General features: G+C 37.0%; 1 protein-coding gene across 5 annotated transcripts in view; it reads right to left on the minus strand.

The window, feature by feature from the left end:
- The window catches only part of LOC129826642 (amyloid-beta A4 precursor protein-binding family A member 1-like), a 171,899-nt gene that overhangs the window by 111,964 nt on the left and 37,416 nt on the right, over nucleotides 1-22,519 (minus strand). For all 5 annotated transcript variants that reach the window (XM_055887590.1, XM_055887592.1, XM_055887589.1 and 2 more), the window contains exon 2: nucleotides 6,214-6,388. The gene's annotated coding sequence lies outside the window, so the exon portion shown is untranslated. The remainder of the gene's footprint in view (nucleotides 1-6,213; nucleotides 6,389-22,519) is intronic.

Raw genomic sequence — 22,519 nt, forward strand, 5'->3', positions numbered from 1 at the left:
GGTTCCCACTCGGTTTCCTCTCGGTTTCCTCTCTCTTTCTACTCGGTTTCTCTCTCTGTTTCCTTTCTGTTTCCTCTCTCTTTCTACTCGGTTTCCTCTCTCAGTTTCCTCTCTCAGTTTCCTCTCAGTTTCTACTCAGTTTCCTCCCTCTGTTTCCTCTCTCTTTCTACTCGGTTTCTCTCTCTGTTTCTCTCTCTGTTTCCCCTCTGTTTCCTCTCGGTTTCCTCTCTCTTTCTACTCGTTTCTCTCTCGGTTTCCTCTCTGTTTCCTCTCTGTTTCCTCTCTGTTTCCTCTCTGTTTCCTCTCTGTTTCCTCTCTGTTTCCACTCGGTTTCTACTCGGTTTCTATCTGTTTCTCTCTCTGTTTCTCTCTCTGTTTCCTCTCTGTTTCTAATCGGTTTCCCCTCGGTTTCCTCTAGGTTTCCTCTCTCTTTCTACTCGGTTTCTCTCTGTTTCCTCTCGATTTCCTCTCGCTTTCCTCTCTCTTTCTACTCGGTTTCCTCTCTCTTTCTACTCGGTTTCCTCTCTCTTTCTACTCGGTTTCCTCTCTCTTTCTACTCGGTGTCCTCTCTCTTTCTACTCGGTGTCCTCTCTCTTTCTACTCGATTTCCTCTCTCTTTCTACTCGATTTCTCTCTCTGTTTCCTCTCTCTGTTTATTCTCCGTTTCCTCTGTTTATTCTCCGTTTCCTCTCTCGATTTCCTCTCTGTTTCCTCTCTGCAGGTCAAATCAGATTAGGGGTCGTATGTATCAAGCGTCTCAGAGTCGGAGTGCTGATCTAGAACCAGGGCCCCCCTGTCCATGTAATATTAATCAATGTGTGATCTAAAAGGCTAAACTGATCAAGTCAGCAATCGTAATATGAGACGCTCATTAAATACACCACCTGAAAATCAGCTCAACCACTCTGGATCAGAAGGAATATCCTACAATTCCATCCGTATTTATTTGGACAGTGAAGCTAAAACGTTTAATTTGTCTCTATACTCCAGCATTTTGGATTTGGGATTGAATGTTTTATATGAGGTGAGGTGACAGTAGAGAATGTCAACTTTTATTTGAAGGTCATCAAAAAGAAAGGAGGACCAAGGCACTCTTCATATAATAAATTAAAATGCCTTTATTAGTATGGCATGTTCAATAGAAACAAAGTTGTTTAAAAACCGACGCGTTTCGGCTGCATGGCCTTCGTCAGGGAGTACAGAAAAGGGAGAATACAATGTCCTCTTTTGAAAGGCTTTTCCAATTAGCCCTAATTAGAAGAGGGAGTGGTTACCAAATTGGACACAACTAGTAAGCAATAATATACACATGAAAAGGTGAAATACTGTAGCTATGTTATCATGAGCATACAACTACTGGTAACCACTCCCTCTTCTAATTAGGGCTAATTGGAAAAGCCTTTCAAAAGAGGACATTGTATTCTCCCTTTTCTGTACTCCCTGACGAAGGCCATGCAGCCGAAACGCGTCGGTTTTTAAACAACTTTGTTTCTATTGAACATGCCATACTAATAAAGGCATTTTAATTTATTATATGAAGAGTGCCTTGGTCCTCCTTTCTTTTTGATGACCAATTTACACCTTTTACCAAAGAGCACCTTCTATCTACCAAAATATACTATAGTGTACCTTAGTAGCGCTTCCCTTCCTCCTCTCTCTTTTATTTGAAGGTATTTTCATACATATCTGTTTTACGTTTACACTTTATGTGTTATAAGTGAATGGACAAATTCACTTGTGTATTACATTTAGTTGAAAGTTAAGTATTTGGTCCCATATTCTTATCACACAATGGCTACATCAAGCTTGTGACTCTACAAACTTGTTGGATGCATTTGCTGTTTGTTTTGGTTGTTTCAGAGGATGTTGTATAGAATATAAACGGATGGTAAATAATTTGTGCCATTTTGGAGTCACCTTTAATTATAAATAAGAATATAATATGTTTCTGAACATTTCTTCATTAATGCCAAGACCATCTCTTACCTGTTTAACCTGTCTCTCCTCTCTGGGGAGGATCCCATGGCTTGGAAGGCAGCCACGGTTCGTCCTTTATTTAAAGGGTGAGATCAAGCTGATCCTAACAGTTATAGGCCAATTTCTATTTTGCCCTGTTTATCAAAATTGTTGGTAAAACCTGTCAATAATCAACTGACTGGCTTTCTTGATGTCTATGGTATTCTCTCGGGTATGCAATCTGATTTCTGCTCAGGTTATGGATGTGTCACTGCAACCTTAATGTAGGACCTTTATGTCACCATTGCCCTTGATTCTAAGCAATGTTGTGCTACTATTTTTATTGACTTGGCTAAAGCTTTTGATATGGTAGACCATTCCATTCTTGTGGGCTGGCTAAGGAGTATTGGTGTCTCAGAGGTTTTTGGCCTGGTTTGCTAACTAGCTCTCTCAAAGAGTGAAGTGTATGAAGTCAGAAAAAAGTCTGGGATCTTGGCCACTGCCTGTCACCAAGGGAGTACACCAAGGCTCGATCGTAGGCCCCGCGGTCTGCTCAATTTACGGAAGCTCTCTCATCCATTTATATGCCGGTGATACGGTCTTATACTCAGCTGGCTCCTCCCCGGATTTTGTGTTAAACGCTCTACAATAAAGATTTCTTAGTGTCCAACAGGCTTTCTCTCCCCTTAACCTTGTTCTGAACACCTCCAAAACAAAGGTCATGTGGTTTGATAAGAAGAATGCCCCTCTGCTCACAGGTGTGATTACTATCTCAGAGGGCTTACAGCTTGAGGTAGTCACCTCATACAAGTACTTGGGAGTATGGCTGGACGGTACATTGTCATTCTCTCAGTACATATCAAAGCTGCAGGCTAAAGTTAAATCTAGACTTGGTTTTCTCTATCGTAATCGCTGCTCTTTCACCGCAGCTGCCAAACTAACCCTGATTCAGATGACCATCTTACCCATGCTAGATTACGGAGACGTAATTTATAGATCGGCAGGTAAGGGTGCTCTCGAGTGGCTAGATGTTCTTTACCATTGGGCCATCAGATTTGCCACCAATGCTCCTTATAGGACACATCACTGCACTCTATACTCCTCTGTTAACTGATCATGTCTGTATGCCTGTCGCAAGACCCACTGGTTGATGCTTATTTATAAAACCCTCTTAAGCCTCACTCCCCCCTATCTGAGATATCTACTGCAGCGTACAACACCCATTCTGCCAGTCACATTCTGTTAAAGGTCCCCAAAGCACACACATCCCTGGGTCGCTCCTCTTTTCAGTTCGCTGCAGCTAGCGACTGGAACGAGCTGCAACAAACACTCAAACTGGACAGTTTAATTTCCATCTCTTCATTCAAAGTCTCAATCATGGACAGTCTTACTGACAGTTGATGCTGCTTCGTGTGATGTATTGTTGTCTCTCCCTTCTTGCCCTTTGTGCTGTTGTCTGTGCACAATAATGTTTGTACTATGTTGTGCTGCTGCCATGTTGTGTTTCTACCATATAGTTGGCATGCTGTATTGCTACCATGCTGTGTTGTCATGTGTTGCTACCATGCTGTGTTGTCATGTGTTGCTACCATGCTGTGTTGTCATGTGTTGCTACCATGCTGTGTTGTCATGTGTTGCTACCATGCTGTGTTGTCATGTGTTGCTACCATGCTGTGTTGTCATGTGTTGCTGCCATGCTGTGTTGTCATGTGTTGCTACCATGCTGTGTCGTCATGTGTTGTTGCCATGCTGTGTTGTCATGTGTTGCTGCCATGCAATGTTGTTGTCTTAGGTCTCTCTTTATCTAGTGTTGTGGTGTCTCTTGTCGTGGTGTCTTTTTATCCCTGCAGGAGGCCTTTTGCCTTTTGGAAGGCCGTCATTGTAAATAATAATTTGTTTTTAACTGACTTGCCTAGTTAAATAAAGGTTAAATCAAATTTTAAAAATGTGGATGCTACCATGATTACGGATAATCATGAATGAATCATGAATAATGATGAGTGAGAAAATTACAAATTCACAAAGATCATGTCCCCAAAACATGCTAACCTCTCACCATTAACAATAACAGGGGAGGTTAGCATTTTTGCGGGGGTATGATATTTATGTAACTTTCTCATTCATCATTTTTCACAATTATGCATAATCATGGCAGCATCTACATTAATGTAGAATTATTCAGACAGAAGTATTCAGTACATTCTGTACGGTCGCTTCATATAAAATATGTTATCTCAAATTCAAAATACTGGAGTATATTGCCAAATTAAATGTTTTGGCTTCGCTGTCCAAAACAATACGGAGGGGAGTGTATATTATTTCAAATAAAAATAACACAAACCGAAATGAGTATATCAGTAGACTGGGTTAGTATACCAGACAAGCAGGCCAAATGTTCAGTATGGGGCAATAGAGGCTACAGATGGCACCAACAGCAGGACAACAGACAGATACTATAGAATGTTCAGTATGGGGCAGTAGAGGCTGCAGATGGCACCAACAGCAGGACAACAGACAGATACTATAGAATGTTCAGTATGGGGCAGTAGAGGCTGCAGATGGCACCAATAGCAGGACCACAGACAGATACTATAGAATGTTCAGTATGGGGCAGTAGAGGCTGCAGATGGCACCAATAGCAGGACAACAGACAGACACTATAGAATGTTCAGTATGGGGCAGTAGAGGCTGCAGATGGCACCAAGCAGCAGGACAACAGACAGATACTATAGAATGTTTAGTATGGGGCAGTAGAGGCTGCAGATGGCACCAATAGCAGGACAACAGACAGACACTATAGAATGTTCAGTATGGGGCAGTAGAGGCTGCAGATGGCACCAATAGCAGGACCACAGACAGATACTATAGAATGTTCAGTATGGGGCAGTAGAGGCTGCAGATGGCACCAATAGCAGGACAACAGACAGATACTATAGAATGTTCAGTATGGGGCAGTAGAGGCTGCAGATGGCACCAACAGCAGGACAACAGACAGACAAATACTATAAAAACACATTAGTCTATAACATACTAAAACACTACGGCCAAGTACCATCTGCCCACTGAGTAAGAGCCAGAGCTAACGCTATAGGGCCTACAGTGGTGTGTCAGCTACTGTGTGTGTGCGCATGTGTCTGTGTGCATGTGTCTGTGTCTGTGTCTGTGTCTGTGTCTGTGTCTGTGTCTGTGTCTGTGTCTGTGTGTGTGTGTGTGTGTGTGTGTGTGTGTGTGTGTGTGTGTGTGTGTGTGTGTGTGTGATCACCTGACCAGTCATTTAACAGTTTATTAACTCTGAGGCTAGTCGGTCTCTAGTACCTATAACCTGTAGATGTGACAGTCAACACACTTGGCAGAGTGAGTGAGTGAGTGAGTGAGTGAGTGAGTGAGTGAGTGAGTGAGTGAATGAGTGAGTGAGTGAGTGAGAGAGAGTGAGAGAGTGAGAGAGGGATATAGCTAGAGAGAGGACCCTCCACAGTCTAAACCAAGTTAATGAGGCATCACAGAACACACACACACACATTTACAGTATCTCTAGCTAAACATTTCTCTCTATCCAATCATTCCAATCATTGTCTGGTGAAATTCCCTGGGTAAAGGGAAAAGTCTACATTATCATTGTTTCTATCTGGCAGGAAGTCCAACCAAGCTGTTTGATTGGAAGAACAAACTGAACGTGCAAGATATTTTCAGGAAAATAAGATGTTTTTTTATTTATTTTTTTAAATCAACTAAAGTCCTTTGATGAAGGCTTTCATGCTCTTAGTTTTTTTTTTAAATACAGAAGGAACCTCTATTTCCTTCCAATAAACTCTTAGTAGGTAGCCGAGAAAAAGGTTCACGTTTTATTAGTCGTATGTGCAGGATAAATACGGTACACGTCGTCCAACGAAATGCTTACTTGCATGTTCGTTCTCGACAACGCAACAATAAGTAATAATCGAATATAATAATACGAATATAAAGTAAATGGCTCAGTAGAATAGAATAAACATTTTAGCATAGTTAAAATACAGGAAGGCACAATTTATAGTCCAATATTTACACGTGTTTTGGGGAAGGGGGGATTTGGGGGAAAAGTGTTTAAATTGTGCAGTATTTATCAATCATATTAAGAAAAATAAGAGGAAGGAAGGAGAGAAGTAGGGAAGGAAGGAATTAGGGATATAAGGAAGTAGGGAAGGAAGGAAGGACGTAGGGAAGGAAGGAAAGCGTCTTCAGAGTATACCAACAGGAATGAGGTGGCAGACAGAGACTCACCTTCTAGAACCATCTATGGGTGTGGAGGGTGGTTAGGTGGCTCCTTGGAGCAGAGGCCAGGGTTGGACCCTATGGTTTTGTGGTAATGTGGAGATGGTGGTTGAAAGCAACTACTGGAGTCCTTAGACTGGTACAGGCATGTAGGGACAGTGCCTCAGATCACAGCAGCCCCAGCCTACAACACAGACAAGAGGACAACAGATTAGAGTAGAGAGAAAAGAGGATCTATTGAAAGAGAAGAGTGGGTGTACACACACACAGACACACACACACACACACACATGAAATCACTACAATACAAACAATTGAAAAGCTATATATCCCATCGGCAGAGACACACACAGAGAACAGCTCCAGTTTGTCTCTTAGATGTCCAATCTGCAGTAATCCTAGCAGAGCCGTGGAACAGCAGGGCGAGGCAGAGAGGCCGGCGAGAATCAGCCTCTTTTGTTGTTGTTAAATCTCAGGCTTGATGATGTGACTTCTGTGGCTTTTTGACAGATGAAACAGTGTGACTCTGAACTAGAATTCAGACTCGCACACACACACACACACGCATGCACGCACGCACACACACACGCACACACTCTCATCCAATTTGTCAAGGCAATATGTGATGTCTGTGACTCAATAGATAGCCGTAACCTAGATTTCCACGGAGCGGATAACAACAGAAAGAGTCTAGTCTGGGCTTTGATAAAGTTCCTATCAATTAGATGAGTTGAGACCGAGAGCAGAGCATTTCATTAGATGAGTTGAGACCGAGAGCAGAGCATTTCATTAGATGAGTTGAGACCCAGAGCAGAGCATTTCATTAGAGGAGTTGAGACCGAGAGCAGAGCATTTCATTAGATGAGTTGAGACCCAGAGCAGAGCATTTCATTAGATGAGTTGAGACCCAGAGCAGAGCATTTCATTAGAGGAGTTGAGACCGAGAGCAGAGCATTTCATTAGAGGAGTTGAGACCGAGAGCAGAGCATTTCATTAGAGGAGTTGAGACCCAGAGCAGAGCATTTCATTAGAGGAGTTGAGACCGAGAGCAGAGCATTTCATTAGAGGAGTTGAGACCGAGAGCAGAGCATTGTGAATCACTAACCACGTTGCCATCCACAATTTTTATGCGAGTAAAGTCATACCATATAAAACAAAAATCACAACATCTGTGAAGGAAACAGGAAGTTTTGGTACAATTTTATAAATTCCGACAGAACAATTGTATGTTTGACATGGCGGTATGTTTTCTTGGTGATAAAATGTATTATGCGAGAAAAGGCGTTGGAAATGCCTTTATGCTAAAATATTGATATAATAACCAGCATATCGAAGTAAATTTGGAGTCACTCGATGCTATGTTGTGTGGTCCTCCCACTACGACTCGGGGAAACCATGCTGTTTATTAGGCTACAGATGAAATAAGTTTTGATGAACTTCTCAGGGAGGTGAAAGTGCACAGTGATGAGCTTGATGGTCCTTTCCAATAAACATTGAGGGTCTCATTCTGGTGACACGATCGATGCTTGACTGCCGTTTGACAAAAAGCAAAGCGTCAATACAGGACTAAGATTGAATCCTACTACACCGGCTCTGACGCTCGTCGGACGTGGCAGGGCTTGCAAACTATTACGGACTACAAATGGAAACCCAGCCACGAGCTGCCCAGTGACACGAGCATACCAGACGAGCTAAATAACTTGTATGCGCGCTTCGAGGCAAGTAACACTGAAGCATGCATGAGAGCACCAGCTATTCCGGACTACTTTGTGATCATGTTCTCTGTAGCCTATGTGAGTAAGATCTTTAAACAGGTTAACATTCACAAGGCTGCAGGGCCAGACGGATAACCAGGACGTGTACTCAAAGCATGCGCTGACCAACTGGCAAGTGCCTTCACTGACATTTTCAACCGGTTCCTAACCAAGTTATGTAATACCTACATGTGTCAAGCTGACCACCATAGTCCCTGTGCCCAAGAACGCCAAGGTAACGTGTCTAAATGACTACTGACCCGTAGCACTCGTGTCTGTAGCCATGAAGTGCTTTGAAAGGCTGGTCATGGTTCACATCAACACCATCATCCCAGGAACACCTATGCGGGAATGCTGTTCATTGACAACAGCTCAGCGTTCAACACCATAGTGCCCACAAAGCTCATCACTAAGCTAAAGACTCGGGACTAAACACCTCCCTCTGCAACTGGATCGTGGACTTCCTGACAGGCCGCCCCCCGGTGGTAAGGGTCGACAACAACACATCCGCCTTGCTCAGGGGTGTGTGCTTAGTCCCCTCCTGTACTTCCTGTTCACCTATGACTGCATGGCCAAGCATGACTCCAACACAACAATTAAGTTTGCAGATGACACACCGGTGGTAGGCCTGATCACCGACAACGATGAGACAGCCCATAGGGAGTAGGTCAGAGACCTGGAAGTGTGGTGTCAGGACAACAACTTCTTCCTCAACGTGATCAAGACAAAGGAGATGATTGTGGACTACAGGAAAAGGAGAGAGCTTCGAGTTTGTTGGTCTACATCACCAACAAACTACCATGGTCCAAACACACCAAGACAGTTGTGAAGAGGGCACGACAACGCCTATTCTCCCTCAGGAGACTGAAAAGATTTGGCATAGGTCCTCAGATCCTAAAAAAATTCTACAGCTTCACCATCGAGAGCATCCTGTCTGGTTACATCACCGCCTGGTATGGCAACTGCTCGGCATCAGACCGCAAGGCGCTACTGAGGGTAGTGTGTACAGCCCAGTATATCCAAGCATAGTAGCAGAGCACTCCTCTTCACAGCACAGAGTAGCAGAGCACTCCACTTCTCGCAGGTTTATTGTCATGAATCTTGTCCTGGAGGTAGAACTGAGCGATTTCAGCGAGATTGGTCAAAATTGGCTACATCGTAAAAATGAAAACAAAACTGAGTTTTTTGGTCTTCATTTAAGGTCAGGGTTAGGTTTACTTTGTGACAAAGTAAACCTTTGTGATGATTTGATGACTTTGTGATGTCCAATGCAGTGCTGCCTCCAGGGCAAGATTCATGACAATAAATGCCAACCTGCCCTCTCCTCTCTGTCTCTTTCTGTCCCTACCAGTCCCTGTTCCACCAGGCTGTGTATCAAATCAGGCTCAGGCTCACGTGTGCTGAATATAACAGGTGTAGACCTTACAGTGAAATACTTACTTACAGGCTCTAACCAAAAAAGGTATTAGGTGAACAATAGGCAGGTAAAGAAATAAAACAACAGTAAAAAGACAGGCTATATACAGTAGCGAGGCTATAGAAGTAGCGAGGCTACATACAGACACTGGTTAGTCAGGCTGAGTGAGGTAGTAAGTACATGTAGATATGGTTAAAGTGACTATGCATATATGATAAATAGAGAGTAGCAGCAGCGTAAAAAGATGTGTTGGGGGGGGGGGGGGCACACAATGCAATAGTCTGGCTTAGCCATTTGATTACCTGTTCAGGAGTCTTATGGCTTGGGGGTAAAAACTGTTTGGAAGCCTTTTTGTCCTAGACTTGGCACTCCGGTACCGCTTGCCATGCGGTAGTAGAGAGAACAGTCTATGACTGGGGTGGCTGGGGTCTTTGACAATTTTTAGGGCTTTCCTCTGACACCGCCTGGTGTAGAGGTCCTGGATGGCAGGAAGATTGGCCCCAGTGATGTACTGGGCCGTACGCACTACCCTCTGTAGTGCCTGCGGTCGGAGGCCGAACAATTGCCATACCCAGCAGTGATGCAACCAGTCAGGATGCTCTCGATTTTGCAGCTGTAGAACCTTTTGAGGATCTCAGGACCCATGCCAAATCTTTTTAGTTTCCTGAGGGGGAATAGGCTTTGTCGTGCCCTCTTCACGATTGTCTTGATGTGTTTGGACCATTCTAGTCTGTTGTTGTGGACACCAAGGAACTTGAAGCTCTCAACCTGATCCACTACAGCCCCGTCGATGAGAATGGGGTAGTATAACTGTTCCTCCAGACTGTGTATAACTGTTCCTCCAGACTGTGTATACCTGTTCCTCCAGACTGTGTATACCTGTTCCTCCAGACTGTGTATAACTGTTCATCCAGACTGTGTATAACTGTTCATCCAGACTGTGTATACCTGTTCCTCCAGACTGTGTATACCTGTTCCTCCAGACTGTGTATACCTGTTCCTCCAGACTGTGTATACCTGTTCCTCCAGACTGTGTATAACTGTTCCTCCAGACTGTGTATAACTGTTCAGTCCTACTCCAGAGATAACAAAAGAGGCCCTTCTTCCGAATGTGATTTTGTTCTTGAGGGGATGGTCAGGGGGCCAGAACATAATTACAAATCATTTGTAGACTGCAAATTGATCAAATTGTCATATGGTTTATTTTTTTGTGATGTCATTAAGGACGGTATGACAAAGTAACTGTAACTCTGAAAGTGTATCAAGTTTACATCTAAATGTTGTATAAAATATGTTATTAAATATGAAAATTATTTTGTGAAGATAGCAATGTGATTTTAGTCTTCTAAATTAACTGCTTTTCATATAAACTTGTGCCCAGTAAGTAGCCACGCCAAAGTGAGCTCAGAGTTCCTGTCAGCATAACCGAACACCCCCTTAGGCCAGGGTGCTTAAAAGGACTCGCTAAGAATTAACATACAGACCAAAAAGACGTGAGGCCGTGGTCCACACGTTGAAATGGATAGACACGTTGTACTGAGACCAGCCTGACCTACAGTGTGAGCTGACCGTTACGAAATGGTTTAATCTCTACAGACCAGAAAACGTGGGACGGTAGTCCATACGTTTGAAATGGGGAAACTCAGAAACTCTCAATCTGTAAAGAAGAAGATAACATCACCTAGGTGACCAGAAACATTCACAGTCTGCAGCTGTGCATGTAAAAAAAAGTGGTCCTTGAACTTTGACTAAAAGACACGAGGTGGGAATGAGAAATCCCTCCAAAACAACCATTAGTAGGTTTGAAGTATTGAAGTACTATCTAACGAACACTCCAAGACCAGAGAATCTCTACAACTAAGGACATTGTGACCTCTGGTGGACAACCAGAGCCTTACATCGAGCCACTACCCATAGACGGATCGATTGGTTTCAAAAGAGAGACGACAGCTACGCGTGAATATATATTGCGTTTCTAACCCGAATGAGCGGCGGTTAGGGTGCTAAGTATTCTGGTTACCGTAGTTTCCAAATGTACGTACGAAGATTGACTCGTTTTGTCTCTCCCTCTCTTTATCTTCCCCACCCCCTTTCCATTGTGTAACAAGCAGTCATATCGTGTCCGTCCACTAGGGACTTTTATCTCATGTAAGTGTGTGTATTCTGTGTTATTATTTAGTTAGTAAATAGATAATAAAGACAATTTGTGTATTGCTGATTCATCAAATAGGGCTAGGTTTCTTGCAGATCCAAGGATTATGCGACGTTCAGAATGAGACTGATGAGGTAATAATGATTAATAAGTGACTGTTATTGATGTAAGAGATATCTACATACAGTTGAAGTCGGAAGTTTACATACACCTTAGGCAAATACATTTAAACTCAGTTTTTCACAATTCCTGACATTTAATCCTAGTAAAAATTCCCTGTCTTAGGTCAATTAGGATCACCACTTTATTTTAAGAATGTGAAATGTCAGAATAATAGTAGAGAGAATGATTTATTTCAGCTTTTATTTCTTTAGTCACATTCCCAGTGGGTCAGAAGTTCACATACACTCAATTAGTATTTGGTAGCATTGCCTTTAAATTGTTTAACTTGGGTCAAACGTTTCAGGTAGCCTTCCACAAGCCTCCCACAATAAGTTGGGTGAATTTTGGCCCATTTCTCCTGACAGAGCTGGTGTAACTGAGTCAGGTTTGTAGGTCTCCTTGCTCACACACGCTTTTTCAGTTCTGCCCACACATTTTCTATAGGATTGAGGTCAGGGCTTTGTGATGGCCACGCCAATACCTTAACTTTGTTGTCCTTAAGCCATTTTGACACAACTTTGGAAGTATGCTTGGGGTCATTGTCGATTTGGAAGACCCATTTGCGACCAAGCTTTAACTTTCTGACTGATGTCTTGATATGCTGCTTCAATATATCCACATCATTTTTCTACCTCATGAAGTCATCTATTTTGTGAAGTGCACCAGTCCCTCCTGCATCAAAGCACCCCCACAACATGATGCTGCCACCCCCGTGCTTCCCAGTTGGGATGGTGTTCTTCGGCTTGCAAGCCTCCCCCTTTTTTCTCCAAACATAACGATGGTCTTATGGCCAAACAGTTCTATTTTTGTTTCATCGGACCAGTGGACATTTCTCCAAAAAGTATGATCCTTGTCCCCATGTGCAGTTGCAAACCGTAGTCTGGCTTTTTATGGCAGTTTTGGAGCAGTGTCTTCTTCCTTGCTGAGTGGCCTTTCAGGTTATGTCAATATAGGACTCGCTTTACTGTGGCTATAGATACTTTTGTACCGGTCTCCTCCAGCATCTTCACAAGGTCCTTTGCTGTTTTTCTGGGATTGATTTGCACTTTCCGCACCAAAGTACGTTCATCTCTAGGAGACAGAATGCATCTCCTTCCTGAGCGGTATGACGGCTGCGTGGTCCCATGGTGTTTATACTTGCGTAGTATTGTTTGTACAGATGAACGTGGTACCTTCGGGCGTTTGGAAATTGCTCCCAAGGATGAACCAGACTTGTGGAGGTCTACAATTTTTTTCTGAGGTCTTGGCTGATTTCTTTTGATTTTACCATGATGTCAAGCAAAGAGGCACTAAATTTGAAGGTAGGCCTTGAAATACATCCACAGGTACACCTCCAATTGACTCAAATGATGTCAATTAGCCTATCAGCTACAATAGCTAATAAAACTGCTATAGCTAATCTAAAGCCATGACATAATTTTCTGGAATTTTCCAAGCTGTTTAAAGGCACAGTCAACTTAGTGAATGTACATTTCTGACCTACTGGAATTGTGAAACAGTGAATTATAAGTGAAATAATCTGTCTGTAAACAATTGTTGGGAAAATTACTTATGTCATGCACGAAGTAGATGTCCTAACCAACTTGCCAAAACTATAGTTTGTAAACAAGAAATTTGTGGAGTGGTTGAAAAACGAGTTTTAATGACTCCAACCTAAGTGTATGTAAACTTCCGGCTTCAACTGTATCTTTTGAGTTTAAGTCGGGAGATAGTAACTTGTTATATAACATCAGATTAATGATAGTCACGTCACGGCAGGACTGATCGGAGGTCTAGTCTAAGTCTGAAGGCAGAGACTGAGGTAGAACTGGGTCACTGGGCTGTACAGTAAGTCATTTAACCACATCCATCTACAGTGCTGCTCAGACTGGAGCCCTGAGTCAGGCGATGGGAAAAGGCATTCTTTCTCTCTGGTCGAAACAGTGTCAAATAAGATAAGGTTGACATATTAAAGTGTCTTTAAGACACATATAGACCACAGATACTGTATGACCAAGCAGCAAAACATATTATGGTGGGTTTGAGATTTCTGATTTGTATTGAATTCATATCTGCTTGAGATAGTTGCATTCATGACATGTTGGACATAAAGGACCTAAAATACCTACATATTTTTTTTTTACTGTATACTGACCATAACACTTCAGTACCAATGTTTCCTTCATTTCCTATTTGTCTAAAAGAGTCAGTCGGGGTGAAAGAGAGAGAGTGTGTTATTGTTATCACAGATCAGGCCTGGCTGAATCCCCCCATGCAGGGTGAGCTGCTGCTGGGTTGTCATGGCGTTGTCATGGCATGCTGCTGGGTTGTCATAGAGACGCCTCAGTAATGACTCCCTCTGCGACGGCAGGTGAAGGAAGTGACCTTTACACGGGACGGATCTTAATAGTCTAAAATGGCCTCCTCTCCTTGTCTCCTCTACTTCATCTCAATAGTCTACCAAGGCTTCCTCCTCATTTTAGGGATCTCAAGGAAAGGATATGAGGTGTGGACTTTGAGATGCACCCTTAAAGTCTAACACAGAATCCTCTGTCCACCAATGGGAATAAAGCGCCTTATGTCTTCTCGACTAATGAAAAAGCAACCAAAGCAGAGTTCCATGTCTCTGAAGACAGACACCATACAGATACTCCAGTCATTGTAAAACAAACACTTACTGCTCACAACAAGCCATTTACATAGAGACTAGGTAGACCTGCGTTTTTTATTATATTATATAGTATTATACACCCAATGCGATGCACATTCTGCCTTTGCAGTACACACAAAGCGTGATGATGAGTTAATCATTTGAATCAGAGGTGTATTGCAAAATCTAAAATGTGCCCCCCTTTGGTTCCCCAAGATCAGTTTAGGAGACAGTGACAGAGGATGAGAGGAATATAGAATGACATAGTGATGTTTGTTCATCACATAGAGTATAGACCCATCCCAGTAGTATATATAATATAACTACTATAGCTACTATAGTTACTATATCTACTATTGCTTCTGTAGTTACTATAGCTACTATCATTACTATAGCTACTATCGCTACTATCGTTACTATAGCTACTATCACTACTATCGTTACTATAGCTACTATACCTACTATAGCTACTCTCGCTACTATCGTTACTATAGCTACTCTCGCTACTATCGCTACTATAGCTACTATCGTTACTATAGCTACTATTGCTTCTGTAATTACTATAGCTACTATCATTACTATAGCTACTATCATTACTATAGCTACTATCGCTACAATAGCTACTACCGTTACTATAGCTACTACCGTTACTATAGCTACTATCATTACTATAGCTACTATCGTTACTATCGCTACTATAGTTACAATAGTTACTATAACTACTACAGTTACTATAACTACTATAGTTACTATAACTACTATAGCTACTATAGCTACTATAGCTAAAATAACTGCTAGAGCTATTATAGCTACAATAGCTAATAAAACTGCTATAGCTAACTGCTATAGCTACAATAGCTAATATCACTGCTATATCAAATAAAAGTGTATTTGTCACAGCTACTATAACTACTATAGTTACCATAACGACTATAGCTACTAAAATTAACATAACGACCATAACTACTATAGTTAATATAACTACTATAGCTACTATAACTACTATAGCTACCATAACTACTATAACTACTATAGCTACTATAACTACTATAACTACTATAGCTACAATAACTACTATAACTACTATAGCTGCCATAACTACTATAACTACTATAACTACCATAACTACTATAGCTACCATAACTACTATAACTACTATAGCTACTATAACTACTATAGCTACTATAGCTACTATAACTACTATAGCTAATATAACTACTATAGTTAATATAACTACTATAGTTAATATAACTAGTATAGTTAATATAACTACTATAGTTAATATAACTACTATAACTACTATAACTACTATAGCTAATATAACTACTATAGCTACTATAACTACTATAGCTACTATAGCTACTATAACTATTATAGTTACTATAACTACTATAGCTACTATAACTACTATAGTTACTATAACTACTATAGCTACTATAGTTAATATAACTACTATAGTTAATATAACTACTATAGCTACTATAACTACCACAGCTACTACAGCTACTATAACTACTATAGTTACCATAACGACTATAGCTACTATAACTACTGTAACTAATATAACTACTATAGTTACCATAACTACTATAGTTAATATAACTACTATAGTTAATATAACTACTATAACTACCATAACTACTATAGCTAATATAACTACTATAGCTACTATAACTACTATAGCTACTATAGCTACTATAACTACTATAGTTACTATAACTACTATAGTTACTATAACTACTATAGCTACTATAACTACTACAGCTACTATAACTACTATAGTTACCATAACGACTATAGCTACTAAAATTAACATAGCCACTATAACTACTATAGTTAATATAACTACTATCGCTACTATAACTACCATAACTACTATAGCTACCAAAACTACTATAGCTACTATAACTACTATAGCTACCATAACTACTATAACTACTGTAGCTACTATAGCTACTATAACTACTATAACTACTATAGCTACTATAACTACTATAGCTAATATAACTACTATAGTTAATATAACTACTATAGTTAATATAACTAGTATAGTTAATATAACTAGTATAGTTAATATAACTACTATAGTTAATATAACTACTATAACTACTATAACTACTATAGCTAATATAACTACTATAGCTAATATAACTACTATAGCTACTATAACTACTATAGCTACTATAACTACTATAGCTACTATAGCTACTATAACTACTATAGTTAAAATAACTACTATAGCTACTATAGTTACTATAACTACTATAGCTACTATAGTTAATATAACTACTATAGTTAATATAACTACTATAGTTAATATAACTACTATAGCTACTATAACTACCACAGCTACTACAGCTACTATAACTACTAAAGTTACCATAACGACTATAGCTACTAAAATTAACATAACGACCATAACTACTATAGTTAATATAACTACTATAGTTACCATAACTACTATAACTACTATAACTACTATAGCTTATATAACTACTATAGCTACTATAACTACTATAGCTACTATAGCTACTATAACTACTATAGTTACTATAACTACTATAGTTACTATAACTACTATAGCTACTATAGTTAATATAACTACTATAGTTAATATAACTACTATAGCTACTATAACTACCACAGCTACTACAGCTACTATAACTACTATAGTTACCATAACGACTATAGCTACTAAAATTAACATAACGACCATAACTACTATAGTTAATATAACTACTATAGCTACTATAACTACTATAGCTACTATAACTACCATAACTACTATAACTACTATAGCTACTATAACTACTATAACTACTATAGCTACAATAACTACTATAACTACTATAGCTGCCATAACTACTATAACTACTATAACTACCATAACTACTATAGCTACCATAACTACTATAACTACTATAGCTACTATAACTACTATAGCTACTATAGCTACTATAACTACTATAGCTAATATAACTACTATAGTTAATATAACTAGTATAGTTAATATAACTACTATAGTTAATATAACTACTATAGTTAATATAACTACTATAACTACTATAACTACTATAGCTAATATAACTACTATAGCTACTATAACTACTATAGCTACTATAGCTACTATAACTACTATAGTTACTATAACTACTATAGCTACTATAACTACTATAGTTACTATAACTACTATAGCTACTATAGTTAATATAACTACTATAGTTAATATAACTACTATAGCTACTATAACTACCACAGCTACTACAGCTACTATAACTACTATAGTTACCATAACGACTATAGCTACTATAACTACTATAACTAATATAACTACTATAGTTACCATAACTACTATAGTTAATATAACTACTATAGCTAATATAACTACTATAGCTACTATAACTACTATAGCTACTATAGCTACTATAACTACTATAGTTACTATAACTACTATAGTTACTATAACTACTATAGCTACTATAACTACTACAGCTACTATAACTACTATAGTTACCATAACGACTATAGCTACTAAAATTAACATAGCCACTATAACTACTATAGTTAATATAACTACTATCGCTACTATAACTACCATAACTACTATAGCTACCAAAACTACTATAGCTACTATAACTACTATAACTACTATAGCTACAATAACTACTATAACTACAATAACTACTATAGCTACCATAACTACTATAACTACTATAGCTACTATAACTACTATAGCTACCATAACTACTATAACTACTATAGCTACTATAGCTACTATAACTACTATAACTACTATAACTACTATAACTACTATAGCTACTATAACTACTATAACTACTATAGCTAATATAACTACTATAGTTAATATAACTAGTATAGTTAATATAACTACTATAGTTAATATAACTACTATAACTACTATAACTACTATAGCTAATATAACTACTATAGCTAATATAACTACTATAGCTACTATAACTACTATAGCTACTATAACTACTATAGCTACTATAGCTACTATAACTACTATACTTAAAATAACTACTATAGCTACTATAGTTACTATAACTACTATAGCTACTATAGTTAATATAACTACTATAGTTAATATAACTACTATAGTTAATATAACTACTATAGCTACTATAACTACCACAGCTACTACAGCTACTATAACTACTATAGTTACCATAACGACTATAGCTACTAAAATTAACATAACGACCATAACTACTATAGTTAATATAACTACTATAGCTACTATAACTACTATAGCTACCATAACTACTATAGCTACCATAACTACTATAACTACTATAGTTAATATAACTACTATAGTTAATATAACTAGTATAGTTAATATAACTACTATAGTTAATATAACTACTATAACTACTATAACTACTATAGCTAATATAACTACTATAGCTAATATAACTACTATAGCTACTATAACTACTATAGCTACTATAACTACTATAGCTACTATAACTACTATAGTTAAAATAACTACTATAGCTACTATAGTTACTATAACTACTATAGCTACTATAGTTAATATAACTACTATAGTTAATATAACTACTATAGTTAATATAACTACTATAGCTACTATAACTACCACAGCTACTACAGCTACTATAACTACTAAAGTTACCATAACGACTATAGCTACTAAAATTAACATAACGACCATAACTACTATAGTTAATATAACTACTATAGTTACCATAACTACTATAACTACTATAACTACTATAGCTTATATAACTACTATAGCTACTATAACTACTATAGCTACTATAGCTACTATAACTACTATAGTTACTATAACTACTATAGTTACTATAACTACTATAGCTACTACAGTTAATATAACTACTATAGTTAATATAACTACTATAGCTACTATAACTACCACAGCTACTACAGCTACTATAACTACTATAGTTACCATAACGACTATAGCTACTAAAATTAACATAACGACCATAACTACTATAGTTAATATAACTACTATAGCTACTATAACTACTATAGCTACCATAACTACTATAACTACTATAGCTACTATAACTACTATAACTACTATAGCTACAATAACTACTATAACTACTATAGCTGCCATAACTACTATAACTACTATAACTACCATAACTACTATAGCTACCATAACTACTATAACTACTATAGCTACTATAACTACTATAGCTACTATAGCTACTATAACTACTATAGCTAATATAACTACTATAGTTAATATAACTACTATAGTTAATATAACTAGTATAGTTAATATAACTACTATAGTTAATATAACTACTATAACTACTATAACTACTATAGCTAATATAACTACTATAGCTACTATAACTACTATAGCTACTATAGCTACTATAACTACTATAGTTACTATAACTACTATAGCTACTATAACTACTATAGTTACTATAACTACTATAGCTACTATAGTTAATATAACTACTATAGTTAATATAACTACTATAGCTACTATAACTACCACAGCTACTACAGCTACTATAACTACTATAGTTACCATAACGACTATAGCTACTATAACTACTATAACTAATATAACTACTATAGTTAATATAACTACTATAACTACTATAACTACTATAGCTAATATAACTACTATAGCTACTATAACTACTATAGCTACTATAACTACTATAGCTACTATAGCTACTATAGTTACTATAACTACTATAGCTACTATAACTACTATAGTTAATATAACTACTATAGTTAATATAACTACTATAGCTACTATAACTACCACAGCTACTACAGCTACTATAACTACTATAGTTACCATAACGACTATAGCTACTAAAATTAACATAACTACGATAACTACTATAGTTAATATAACTACTATAGCTACCATAACTACTATAGTTAATATAACTACTATCGCTACTATAACTACTATAGCTACCATAACTACTATAACTACTATAACTAGTATAACTACTATAGCTACAATAACTACTATAACTACTATAGCTACCATTACTACTATAACTACTATAACTACTATTGCTACCATAACTACTATAGCTACCATAACTACTATAACTACTATAGCTACTACAACTAATATAGCTACTATAACTACTATAGTTACTATAACTACTATAGCTACTATAACTACTATAGTTACTATAACTACTATAGCTACTATAGTTAATATAACTACTATAGTTAATATAACTACTATAGCTACTATAACTACCACAGCTACTACAGCTACTATAACTACTAGTTACCATAACGACTATAGCTACTATAACTACTATAACTAATATAACTACTATAGTTACCATAACTACTATAGTTAATATAACTACTATAGTTAATATAACTACTATAACTACTATAACTACTATAGCTAATATAACTACTATAGCTACTATAACTACTATAGCTACTATAGCTACTATAACTACTATAGTTACTATAACTACTATAGTTACTATAACTACTATAGCTACTATAACTACTATAGTTAATATAACTACTATAGTTAATATAACTACTATAGCTACTATAACTACCACAGCTACTACAGCTACTATAACTACTATAGTTACCATAACGACTATAGCTACTAAAATTAACATAGCTACTATAACTACTATAGTTAATATAACTACTATCGCTACTATAACTACCATAACTACTATAGCTACCAAAACTACTATAGCTACTATAACTACTATAACTACTATAGCTACAATAACTACTATAACTACAATAACTACTATAGCTACCATAACTACTATAACTACTATAGCTACTATAGCTACTATAACTACTATAACTACTATAGCTACTATAACTACTATAGCTAATATAACTACTATAGCTAATATAACTACTATAGTTAATATAACTACTATAGTTAATATAACTAGTATAGTTAATATAACTACTATAGTTAATATAACTACTATAACTACTATAACTACAATAGCTAATATAACTACTATAGCTACTATAACTACTATAGCTACTATAACTACTATAGCTACTATAGCTACTATAACTACTATAGTTACTATAACTACTATAGCTACTATAGTTACTATAACTACTATAGCTACTATAGTTAATATAACTACTATAGTTAATATAACTACTATAGTTAATATAACTACTATAGCTACTATAACTACCACAGCTACTACAGCTACTATAACTACTATAGTTACCATAACGACTATAGCTACTAAAATTAACATAACGACCATAACTACTATAGTTAATATAACTACTATTGCTACTATAACTACTATAGCTACCATAACTACTATAGCTACCATAACTACTATAACTACTATAGCTACTATAGCTACCATAACTACTATAGCTACCATAACTACTTTAACTACTATAGCTACTATAACTAATATAGCTACTATAACTACTATAACTACTATAGTTACCATAACGACTATAGCTACTATAACTACTATAGCTAATATAACTACTATAGTTAATATAACTACTATAGTTAATATAACTAGTATAGTTAATATAACTACTATAGTTAATATAACTACTATAACTACTATAACTACTATAGCTAATACAACTACTATAGCTACTATAACTACTATAGCTACTATAACTACTATAGCTACTATAACTACTATAGCTACTATAGTTAATATAACTACTATAGTTAATATAACTACTATAGCTACTATAACTACCACAGCTACTACAGCTACTATAACTACTATAGTTACCATAACGACTATAGCTACTATAACTACTATAGCTACTATAACTAATATAACTACTATAGTTACCATAACTACTATAGTTAATATAACTACTATAGTTAATATAACTACTATAACTACTATAACTACTATAACTACTATAACTACTATAGCTAATATAACTACTATAGCTACTATAACTACTATAGCTACTATAACTACTATAGCTACTATAGCTACTATAGTTACTATAACTACTATAGCTACTATAACTACTATAGTTAATATAACTACTATAGTTAATATAACTACTATAGCTACTATAACTACCACAGCTACTACAGCTACTATAACTACTATAGTTACCATAACGACTATAGCTACTAAAATTAACATAACTACTATAACTACTATAGTTAATATAACTACTATAGCTACCATAACTAC

The sequence above is a fragment of the Salvelinus fontinalis genome, chromosome 28 (assembly GCF_029448725.1).
Source record: "Salvelinus fontinalis isolate EN_2023a chromosome 28, ASM2944872v1, whole genome shotgun sequence".
In the NCBI taxonomy this organism is placed as follows: domain Eukaryota; kingdom Metazoa; phylum Chordata; class Actinopteri; order Salmoniformes; family Salmonidae; genus Salvelinus; species Salvelinus fontinalis.